The 12,192-nt window shown below is 48.3% G+C and overlaps 1 long non-coding RNA gene and 1 pseudogene across 1 annotated transcript in view; one reads left to right on the forward strand and one right to left on the reverse strand.

Moving 5' to 3' along the window:
- LOC130541122 (uncharacterized) overlaps positions 1-2,010 on the forward strand; it is a 52,686-nt gene extending 50,676 nt beyond the window's left edge. Inside the window, exon 3 of the long non-coding RNA XR_008955166.2 lies at positions 60-2,010. This is a non-coding gene — a long non-coding RNA (uncharacterized LOC130541122). The remainder of the gene's footprint in view (positions 1-59) is intronic.
- Positions 2,011-5,798: 3,788 nt separating this feature from the next.
- On the reverse strand, positions 5,799-7,311 carry LOC100981347 (26S proteasome non-ATPase regulatory subunit 4-like; annotated as a pseudogene).
- Between the last annotated feature and the right edge of the window lie 4,881 nt (positions 7,312-12,192).

The following is a 12,192-nucleotide window of genomic DNA, read 5'->3' on the forward strand; positions in this document are numbered from 1 at the left end:
GATACATGCGGGTCGATTCTGATCAATGAGCAACTGCTTTTGTTTGCTTTTTTCTACAGCTGCAGCTGTGGGTGATTCGGATGGTCTGTTGGTGGAATGTGGAGCTGGATGGGTCAAGGAGCAAGTGTGGACAGAGGGACAATTTGCTACGAGTTGGAGATAAGAGACATGGCATACTGTGAAACCAGTGCTGACAGAAGAAGGTGACTTTCTTGGAAGGTCAAGACACTTGCTTGTCACCGACGTCTAGGAGGGCTAGGGAGAGTTCTGCTGGAAGTGAAGGCAGCACCTGAGGGTGGCTGAGGGAACTGGTCAGGGCTGGGAACGCCTCCAGCCCTTTGAGGAATGATTCGGTGATTAAGAGATGTTTGGCCTTGAAAATTGCAAGAATGAAATCTCTTGGTGGGAATGTGTAGCCGAAAGCCAGCACCCTGAGTGGCTCCAAGGTTTGGGGACCCTCTCAAGGCACAAATCCCAGTTCCTTTTCAATTTTGAAAATCATTGTGGGCGATTCTGCAATTCAGAAGTGTGCTGAGAGCCACGGATTTAACATGACAAGAATTTCCACCCCTTCCTCACTGAGCCCACTGCACATGCTCCAGGGCCAGGGACTTCCTTGGGCTTCTGCGTGTCTTCCACAGTGTGCATCAATCCGCCGGGCTCTGGTTGGTGTTTAAAAAAAAAGATGCAGTGAAGGAATCTGGTGTGGACAAACGCCCTGGGCATGGACCAAAATCCTGGCCCCCGTGTCCCTGGCAATGGGACAGTGAAGGACAGAAAGACAGCACATCCAGTAGTGTCAGGAGCTTGGAGCAGGCATTCGGAAGCATCTGTTAAATGTTATTGATGGAGGATTGACATAACCCACATCTGCATAGCTTTTTTGGTCTGTTTTTGGAAGTGAACAGTCACAAACAAAAACAACTTTGGTTCAGGTCATTTATAGGCCCAGATCCTCTATCCTTAGAGGTTTCCCACCAGATATACTATTTCACCATCTATGCCAGGCAAGTTACGTAAAACCACGCAGAATTTTACCTGACAACGAAATAGACCTTTTCGTTAGATCCTCCACCCCACCTAAAGAAGTTACACAGGCTGAAATGAAACTGTTAAAGGAATGAACTAACTTGGAGATAGAATCATCGCCTTTGCTGAACACCATTTTAAGAATATTGGAATATATAGGGGTGCTAGCATAATAGTAAAATGTGCCCATATTATCTATAATTTTATGCTGGGCACTTTTTAGAAATTATTTTTTATAACTTTGTCTTTGAGATGATTTGGCTACAAGTTCATTACATTTAGTTTACAACTGGCTTTGATTTCTTGGCATTCGTTGTGTATTATTAGGAAACCCCGCAGACAGAAAATGTAAACTCCAAATTGCTTTAAAATATTATGATAGTTTTTAGGGATATTACACTGTGACAGTGAATGAAATGGACATAACGTTCTGTTTTGTAGATATTTCGTGAAATCTTTATTAGTCTTGATTTTCTTTGAAACAAGTCATTCCTGTTCTGGGCTGAAGCATGAAAATTCCCTGACCTGTGACCCTGGCCCAAGGCTCCTCTTGGATAAAACAGTGTTTCCTGGACCAGAGGGCAAAGTCACAGAAACATGATGTGATGAAATCTAAATAGAAAGGTATTGATTTGTTCTTCGTTCATCAGATAGTTATTGGACTCCAGCACGTATGAGTAGCAGGGAGCCTGGCTAGCACTACACCTTTCCCTCCTGCCTCTCAGAGTCAGGGCCACAGGCACACACAGAGCGAGGGAAAATGAGGGGGTAGAGAGGCTGGTCCCGAGTCTCCAGCCCTTCTCTCCCAATCCTCTCCCTGAGTGGGCAGGGAACTCTTCTCTTGGCTCCTCCAACTTCCATCAACGTCTGCCCTTGGGTCTGGTTTTAAACTCTAAGGAGTAAATGACTCATAATGGCTCAACATTTTGTCCCTCCCAGGAGGTACTTTTAAGTCTAAGGAATAAAGATTTAATAGTAAAACTTCGAATGCCAATCGGGGGTAAGTGAGGATTTGGAAGAGGAAGGTCTTGAGCATTTTCCTAACACTCCTAAAATCATCCCATTGAGTTAGGGCAGCAACTATCCTGATGGGCTGGGTATGATGGAAGTTAGTCAATGTTTCAGTGGATGGATGGATGGATGGATGGATGGATAGATGGATAGACTGACGGATGGATGGATGGATGGATGGATGGATGGATGGATGGATAGACTGACGGATGGATGGATAGACTGACGGATGGATGGATGGACGGATGGATGGATAGACTGACGGATGGATGGATGGATGGATGGATTGATGGATGGATGGATGGATGGATAGATGGGTAGATGGATGGATAGATAGATCACCTTTATTCTGATCTCAACTGGTCTTTGAAGCTTGATTCATTTTTTGATTTCTCACGGAGCCAGACTAGGGTCTGACACATTAGGAAGCTGGCAAAAGTTTGTTGACTAAACAAATTAATGAAGGGAAAATTATGTATGCAGAGATGCCTGGGGTTTGGGTTACCGTTTTGGGTCCCCTTTGATTTGAGTGACACACATGCTGACAACTTGAGTCTGAAGTTAGTGGATCCTTAGCTAACTTGCTGGAGTAAAGGTTGTGGTAAAACTTGACCTTGCTCTATTCATCAACAGCATATCCTGTGAAAGTCACTACGCTTCCATGAAAACCTTGGTGCTAGGCCTGTGATATCTTTGCAGAGGTCTGACCTAAGGAGACTGCTTGTGTCAATAGTAACAACAATCACAATGGTCCTGAACACAAAGGCAGCATTCATTTTGTGCTAGCTGTGGTTTTAAGCATATTACACCTATTTACTAATTTAATCCTAAAACAACCTTTGCTTTAGGTACTCCTATTAACCTCATTTTATGGATGGGAAAATAGACTGTGAGAAGTGAAATCACCCGCCCAAGGTCATACACCTGTAAGTGGTGGAGGCAGGGTTTGAACCGAGCACACTGGCCTCACCTTGTGGGCTCCTACCACTATGCTGTCTCATGTTACTACCCTGTATCCATCTCCAGAATGAGTTGGCAGCTGCAAGTTCTCCCCAAGGCCTCACTGCAGCCCTTGCATCTCAGCATCAGCTCCTTGCACGGCCAGGTGGTGTTGTTTCTGACTCGGGGTCTGCATCTCTCTCTGCGCCGCTGGGTTCAGAGGCCCTGAGGAGCGAGCCCGGTCCAGTGCTAGCTTCGCAGCTCACAGCCCTTGGGCAAATGTTACAACTGGAGGGCTGCACAAATGCATCATGTGGTTTCAAACCATGGGTCTCTCTGAGCAGGAATTGCTGGAATGGGCCTCAGAAAGTTCCTGACCCTTTGTCTGGAGTCACAGGGTCTGTGTCCAGTGAGGCCTAGAGGCCACGTGAGGTCCAGAGAGAGAAGCACAAGGCAGCTGCTGAGGCCTCATAGGAACCACGCAGTGAAGGAACCAGGGTTTCTTCTTTCTCCATGGCAACTAGCAGTGCAGGTCAGCCTCGGAAAAGGATCCTCCATCTTTGGTTAAAAGAACGATGAGCCCAGGTTTGGTAATATTGTAGCTGTGTGAGTTGATGGATGCAAAGTGCCCGGCGTGGTGCCTTATCCATCGTAGGTATTGCCGAAGGAGAGCTTTTGTCACCCCTTCCTGGAGAGGGGTGTTGTGGTTTGTGGGTTGAGACCTTTTGGATTCCTGGCATTGACAATGGCACTATTTGGGGTGGGGACCTTCTTGTTGGAGGAGTCTCCTTCCCTCCCTGCTGGTGATATAGGCAGGAAAAGAAGCCAGGAACTAGGCCAATTGCAATAAAGAAAGAAAGAAGCACCTTCTGAGCCTCTCTTGCCCTGTAAGGAGCCAAGGGGGACAGGGCCAGATACGGACCCACTGCAGGGATGGGCAGTCTCCGCCCTTCACTGAGGAGGACGCAGGACTTACGGCCCCACTGGGGGGCAGGGATACAGGAACCTAGACTGTCCATGCTCAGACACGGTCTGGATTTAGAACTGTAGGCCTTGGGGCCGTTTTCAAAAAATAGACCCTTTCCTTAGGAAAATCCCACAAAACTGCCCCAAAGACGAGTGAGGTAGGAAGAGCATGAGGCTCGGATTCTATTTACGCATGCATGTCCATTAGATTCTGGATTCAAAAGCCCCATGTTCTTGGGTTTAAGATTGTACTTTCTGATGTGAACAGTGAATTGCAAATTCAGACTTAAGAGATGGTTACTTTTCCACCAAGAGAACAGCCCCGAAACTTGGCCAGAGCATTGGTGTTTTGGTGCTGCTGTAACACAGTGCCACATGCTGGGAGGCTTGAGACAACAGACATTTGTCTGTTGCCTTGCAGTTCTGAAGGCCAAGAGTCCAAAACCAAGACGCTAGCAGGGCTGTGCTCCTCTGAGACTGGGTAGATGCCTTCCTGGCCTCCTCCAGCTTCTGGTGGTGGCCGGCAATCCTTGGCATTCCTTGGTTTCCAGCATGACCACTCCAATCTCTGCCTTTTTCATGACATGGTGGTCTTCCTGCATGTCTCTCCTCACATGTCGTTCTCTTCTTATAAGAACACCTGTCAGATTAGATGAGGGCCAATTCTAAGAAGCATTTTTTTTTTTTTGAGACAGAGTTTCATTCTTTCTTGCCCAGGCTGGAGTGCAATGGCGTGATCTTGGCTCACCGCAACCTCCGCCTGCCGGGTTCAAGTGATTCTCCTGCCTCGGCCTCCCCAGTGCTGGGATTACAGGCATGCACCACCATGCCCGGCTAATTTTGTATTTTTAGTGGAGGCGGGGTTTCTCCATGTTGGTCAGGCTGGTCTCAAACTCCTGATCTCAGGTGATCCGCCTGCCTCAGCCTCCGAAAGTGCTGGGATTACAGGCATGAGCCACTGCACTGGGCTGATTAAGGCCAATTCTAATGGCCTCATATTAACTTGATGACATCCACAAAGTCTCTGTTTCCAAATAAGGTCACATTCACAGGCACCAGAAGGTAGGGCTTCAATATGCATTTTGGGGGACAGACTTCACCCACTGACAGCCATATGTGTTCCTTACAGTTGCCACTATTTCTATGACTTGGAGTGAGACTGTGATTTTGTTTTTCTTTTTTTTTTGATGGCGTCTTAGTCTGTCACCTAGTCTGGAGTGCAGTGGTGTGATTTTTGGCTCACTGCACTCTTTGCCTCCCAGGTTCAAGCGATTCTCTTGCCTCAGCCTCCCAAGTAGCTGGGATTACAGGCATGCACCACCATGTCTGGCTAATTTTTGTATTTTTAGTAGAGACAGGGTTTCACCATGTTGGCCAGGCAGGTCTTGAACTCCTGATCTCAAGTGATCCACCCGCCTCAGCATCCCAAAGTGTTGATATTACAGGTGTGAGCCACTGTGCCTGGCCAAGGCTCTGATTTTCGTTAGGATCAAATGGATCACTTCTGTCACCAGCGATACCTGAGTACAGGTTAATCAATACAGCAAGATGTTGCACTAGTGATCGCAGCAGTCAAGTTCATTTCCAAATACAGAGCGAAAGCAAGGTGCCTTCCCAATCCTCTGCTCTGTCCTGTTTTCTGTCTCGGGACACCCTGTCATCCTCAGACAAGTGACAATGAAGTGACAATAAAGGCAAACCAAGTCACTGTCCAAAAATTGCACCACCTACCTTGGAGAGCCTCTCATTTCCCATCAGATATGAATGAAAGATCAGATATAAACCTGATGGGAAATGAGAGGTTCCATTTCCTTTTTTTTTTTTTTTTATGTTGCCAAGCTTTATTTAGGCTGTAATGGTTACAGATAACACACATCTAACCCTATATTCTCTGCATCCCATGCAGTCCCCTGAGCAGGCTCAGCTACCCTTTCCCTCCAGTCTCACTTCTTGTCTTCCTCCTTCTTGTCCTTCTTGCCATCCTTGGTGGCCTGGCAGGCCAGGGAGCCCACAGCGTTTCAAATGTCTTCATTGTTGGGATCCACACCTGGGAGGTTCTCCAGGACACTCTGAAGGAACTCGGGATCCTGCATCACGTCGTAATCATCCTCCTCCTTGGCTGGCTGGCAAGTGTCCATGGCTGAGCTGGCATCAATGTCTGCTGATTCCGCCTGGCCAAACTCTGCTCCTGCAGGGACATCTGCATGACATAAGCAATCCCCTCTTCCTCAGTCACACTGCTTAGGTCAGGAAGTCCGGTATGGCCAAACTCTTGTTGGCTAATGGTCATCTTCAGCAGGGCCTCGTCTGAGCCTTCAGTCCCAGTTGTAGCAATCCTGGCCTCAGCAGCAGAGGCTGCAGCTGCTCGTCTGGGCTCCTCCTCCTGCCGCTGCTGCTGCTCCTCCATAGAAACCCGAGGGCCGAGGCCAGCTCAGGATCAGCACTGGGATCTACTCCAAATTCAAAGTCACTGGCACCGAGACCCAGCATGGCACCCCCTTCCCCAGCCAAAATTGGAGAACTGATGAGAGCATCAGCCAAGCTGGGCCCAGGAGGCACTGCCACCAGATGAGAACCGCTTCCATCTTTGCCATTCAACGTGTTTACAAAGGCTGTCAGCTTTTCTGTGTTCACCTCCTCTTCCCCCAAATTTATCATGTCAACATTTACTTTCTCCTTCTTGAGGAATTTAGCCAGTTTCACCAGATCCTTCTCATTGCCTTTGGGCTTCCCACGAAGGCAATGATATGCGTCTTGTGATTCTTGCCCCGTCGCCGCTTCAGAGCCAGATGGGCCATGTGGATGCCAGTGCAGAAGGTGATCTTGCCCTTGGGTTGGACGGTGTGTAGCTTGGACAGGATGCGGCCGGTGTCTGGAGTGAGTGTGGTCAGCACTTCATAGTCATTAGCCAGTGTGATGAGGGCCGTGTTGTTCTCAGGGTTGCTGTGGATTTTGTTTAATTTTTTTTTTTTTTTGAGACTGAGTCTTGCTCTGTCACCTTGGCTGGTGTGCAATGGCGCAATCTCAGCTCACTGCAACCTCTGCCTCTCGGGTTCAAGGGATTCTCCTGCCTCAGCCTCCCAAGTAGCTGGGACTACAGGTGCCTGCCACCACACCCGGCTAATTTTTGTATTTTTAGTAGGGACGGGGTTTTACCATGTTGGTCAGGCTGGTCTTGAACTCCTGACCTCATGGTCTGCCCACCTCGGCCTCTCAAAGTGCTGGAATTACAGGCGTGAATCACCGCGCCCGGCCTGTTGTGGGTTTTGAATGACATACTATGTTGACAGCGCCTTGCTGGGCCTGCAGCTGGGTGGGGAAGAAGTCCCCATTCCGCACATACTCACTGTTGTCCACACACACCATAGCGCTTTCCAACACCATCCTGCCACCCTCCTCCCTCCCATTTCTTGAAATAATCCTTCATGTATAACTTGGGTTAATAGTGCCTCATAGTCTACTTAGAAAGAATCAGATAGAATTTTCTTTAGTAAGGAAATTTCCAAATAGAGAATAGAAAAGTTAATTGATGGCAATGTATTTAATAGCAAGGATCAGTGAGGAAATGAATTAAAGAGGTTCCTTTTACACTTTTCTTCTCTGAAGCTAGGTACACCTTAGTTCATGTTGCAGCTTCTTTGGTGCTGTCAGATCGTAGTTGGTATGAAATGGGAAGTTTCTGAAAGTCAGATGACACATTTGTGAAATGCAACCTCACTGTTATCTACCCGGCACCCATCATTTAGCTGACAACAATCTCAGCAACAGGCGTTTCAATGTGGTCCTGCGTTTGCTAATTGCTGGTGTGTACTCAGGACACTGGAAGATTTAACCTTTTGGATGAGACAGATACCAGTAACTTCCCAGCTGAGCTTCCCAGGAATGAACTGATGAGAAGTGACATCCAAAAAACTGTCTCTTAAAATATAAAGAGATCAAAAGCATGAAGTAGAGACTCAAACAGGTGTGTGCACACTCACCTTCATAGCAGCATTATTTGCAGTAGTCAAAAGGTGGCAGCATGCCAGGCGTGCACTGAGAGACGAATGGATAAACAAAATATGCTGTAACCACACAATGCAACATCCAGCCGGAAAAAGGAAGTTCTGACACATGCTCCAACACGGCTGAACCTTGAGGATGTTATGTTAAGTGAAATATGCCCATTGCAAAAAGTCAAATACTGTGATTCCACTTCCTTCCTTCCTTCCTTCCTTCCTTCCTTCCTTCCTTCCTTCCTTCCTTCCTTCCTTCCTTCCTTCCTTCCTTCCCTCTCTCTTTCTTTTTGAGACAGAGTCTCACTCTGTTGCCAGGCTGGAGTGCAGTGGTGGGATCTCAGTTCACTGCAACCTCTGCCTCCTGGGTTCAAGCGATTCTCCTGCCTCAGCCTCCCAAGTAGCTGGGATTACAGGCACGTGCCGCCATGCCCAGCTAATTTTTGTATTTTTAGTAGAGACGGGGTTTCACCATGTTGGCCAGGATGGTCTCAATCCCTTGATCTCGTGATCCACCCTCCTCGGCCTCCCAAAGTGCTGGGATTACAGGTGTGAGCCACCGCGCCCGGCCTGTGATTCCACTTTTATGAGATACCTAGTATAGTCAAATTCATAGAGACAGAAGGTAGAATTGCGGGTGCCAGGGGCTGAGGGCAGGGGATGGGGAGTTACAGTTTAATGGGTACAGACTTTCAGTCTGGGAGGAGGAGAAAGCTCTGGAGAGGGATGGTGGTGGGTGGCTGCATGATATGCGTGTACTTAATGTCACAGAACTATGTACTTCAAATGGCTGAAATAGCACATTTTACGTTATGTGTGTTTTACTACAATAAAAAATACAGAAAGAGGCCACGCACAGTGGCTCACGCCTCTAATCCCAGCACTTTGGGAGGCTGAGGTGGGCAGATCACCTGAGGTCAGGAGTTCAAGACTAGCCTGGCCAACACGGTGAATACAAAAATTAGCTGGGTGTGGTGGCATGCATCTGCGATCCCAGCTACTCAGGAGGCTGAGGCAGGAGAATCACTTGAACCTGAGAGGTGGAAGTTGCAGTAAGTCGAGATCAAGCCACTGCACTCCAGCCTGGGCAACAGAGTGAGTGAGAGTCTGTCTCAAAGAAAAAAATAAAAAATAAATAAAAAAAAAAAATATATGGAGAGAGAGAGAGAGAAAGAGAATGGGGGGGGGGGCGGGAGAGAGAGAGAGAAAGAGAGAGAGAGAGAGAGAACATCCAAAACTGATATTAGCCATTCTGAATTGGACTGTCCCATCAAATGTGGTCTTGCAGCTGTCCACTTGTTTAGGAGTAAGGAGTTTTATTGGAATAAATGTTCTCAGATATTAATCAACACAGTACCTCCCTCCCTTCTCAGTTCCAGCTGATGCTGAGACACCAGTGGCAAATCTTGATCCATGCCCACCCCAGGAGGATGAGCAACAGTCAGGATTTTGGGCCACAACACATGCAGCTTCCTGCAGTGTCCTCTTCTCCAGGGTGTGCTGTGGGAAGGCCTCACCAGCTTGGGCAGGGGCTCAGCTCTCACGGGATGAGGCAGCTGAGTAGCTGACGGCAGGGCCTGGTGGGGGGCCGGGGATGACGGCAGAGTCATCCACTGCCACTCTGGACAAAGGCCAAACCTGTCCTGGATGCCACCTAGTTGCTGCCCTCTTAACCTGACCCTCTGGCCTGCCTCAGACCTTATAATTTCCTAAGCACGTCTGCATAGACTGTTATTTAGTCTTGCCAATGACCGCGAGGGAGCTATTATCACTGCCAGGCATCACGTCCAGTCCTCACGGCTGGCCATAGGAAGGTCCGGGCCTCACCTGGGCCTCCCATCCAAGCCCCAAGTTCTTTCCTCCCCCAGTAGCCAGCCAGAGCCACCAACCCTCCCTCAAGCCATGAGAGGAAGCAGCTGTGATGAGCACTGAGCCCTCAACCAGGAGCCGTTGAATGAACAGGTGTGAATCTCAAACACAATTTTCTGCAAGGTCTTCTCCACTCCCAGGCCCAGCTGTATCTCTTACGGCTGAGGGATCAGGATGACTTTGCTGCGGCCTCGCTGGAAGCATCTCTCTAGATTGCCACGGACCAGGCAGTCTAGAGATGAGGAAGTCAGAGGCTCCAGAGACACTCAGATATCATCAGATCCCCTCCCAAAGGGAGAAGAATGCTCTGTTTTATTTTATTCTATTTAACTTCGTTAATTTAATTTTTAGAGGCAGGATCTTGCCCTGTTGCCCAAGCTGGAGTGCAATGGCTTGATCGTGGGTCACCGCAGCCTTGAGCTCCTGGGCTTAAGAGATCCTCCTGCCTCAGCGTCCCAAAGAGCTGGGACTACAGGTGCAAACCACCATGTCTGCTAGTTCAATTTTTTTTTAATTTTTTTTTTTTTTTTGGTGACAGAGTCTCACTCTGTCACCCAGGCTGGACTGCAGTGGCGTGATCTTGGCTCACTGCAACCTCCACCTCCTGGGTTCAAGTGATTCTCCTGCCTCAGCCTCCCAAGTAGCTGAGATGACAGGTGTGCACCACCATTCCAGGCTAATTTTTGTATTTCTAGTAGAGATGGGGTTTAACCATGTTGGCCAGGCTGCTTTCAAACTCCTGACCTCAAGGGATCCACCTGCCTCGGCCTCCCAAAGTGCTGGGATTACAGGTGTAAGCCACCATGCCTGGCCAAAAAATTTTTTTACTTATAATTTTTTGTAGAGATGGGGGTCTCTCTATGTTGCGGAGGCTGGTCTCGAACTCTTGGCCTTAAGAGACCCTCCCACCTGGGCCTTTCTCTGACTGTTCAGTTTGATACACGTGGAACCAGGTTTGCTTGCACCCTCCTCACCGCTTCTGCTTTCTGCTCCTCCCAAACACATGAACATATTCAGATATGCATCAACGTGCACATGTGCCAACACGTGTGGGCACACACATGCAAGTGCACAGACACACACACACACACACACACCCCGGACACACACACATTGTTTTCTCAAAATGACTTTTGGCAGCAGCAAAGCCAAACCTTTCCAAAGGCCAAAGAAAGGCCTTCATTTGCATCATGTTAACTTGGGGGGCTGCATCTCCTCCCCTGTTTTTAGTATAAAACATGAGTCAACGGTTCAACCCTCACCCCAGCAAACTAATTAGGGTCAATGTGATTAAAGGGCTCAGCTCTGGTGCAGGAACTAGGATCCCCAGATACCCTGAAGAACTTCACTCACAGTCTCTTTCCTAAGGTTTGTGCCCTAAAACAAGGCACTGACTCACTGTATTCAGCTCTTAATAACCTCAAGAACCTCCCTTCCCAGCTGGGGGCCTCTTCTGTAAAGGGGTTACCAGAAAACAAGAAGCAACACACAAAGCTTTCAAAAGCAAAACGGCGAGGAATGTAGTGTGTGTCAGCGAGTCAACGAAAATAAGAAAGGGACCTGATGTCAAGCTTAACACGATCATTTTAATTTCCGCGTACTTTTTGGGTCTTTTCATGTTGGCTTCATGGAAATTTATGTTTGCTGAGAAGACTGTATTTGCTACAGGATCTCGCTGTGTTCATTTAGCCTGGTAATAAAAACCATCTGCCTGAAATCCTTTTTGGAACAAGGAGGGGTATAAGCAAATAAGCAAATGGTCATAAAAGATCTGGAGAAGGGTGGGGCTGTGTCAGGAAAGTGGGGAGCCTGGAGTACATGCCTCGGGACTGGCGACTGTAGGAGGCCGGGGACTACTGAAGGTCATGTGTGAGGCTGTACAGCTTTCCCAGTAAATATGGTGCATGTTGGGAGGACAGGTGCATGTGGACAGGCCGCCTCTCTTCCCAAGCACCCGCTCTGGGCTGGGGTCTCACCACTGGAGTAAGAACAGTATCATGATGCATTAAGTGAGGAGTCCTTGACGTGGGTTGAATAGTGTCCCTGCAAAACTCACGTCCACCCAGAACCTCGGACTATGACCTTCTTTGGAAATAGAGTCTTTATGGGTGTGATTAATTTAGTATGTGGCTGACTGCGGTGGCTCACGCCTGTAATCCCAGCACTTTGGGAGCTTGAGGTGGGAGGATTGCTTGAGGTTGGTAGTTCGAGACCAGCCTGGGCAACATGGCGAAACTCTGTCTCTAAAAAAAATGCAAAAATTAGCTGCAGGGCATGGTGGCGAGCACCTGTAATCCCAGCTACTTGGGAGGCTGAGGTGGGAGGATCTCTTGAGCCTGGGAGGTGGAGGTTGCAGTGAGCAGTGATTGTGCCACTGCACTCC

The sequence above is a fragment of the Pan paniscus genome, chromosome 22 (genome assembly GCF_029289425.2).
Source record: "Pan paniscus chromosome 22, NHGRI_mPanPan1-v2.0_pri, whole genome shotgun sequence".
Classification (NCBI taxonomy): Eukaryota; Metazoa; Chordata; class Mammalia; order Primates; family Hominidae; genus Pan; species Pan paniscus.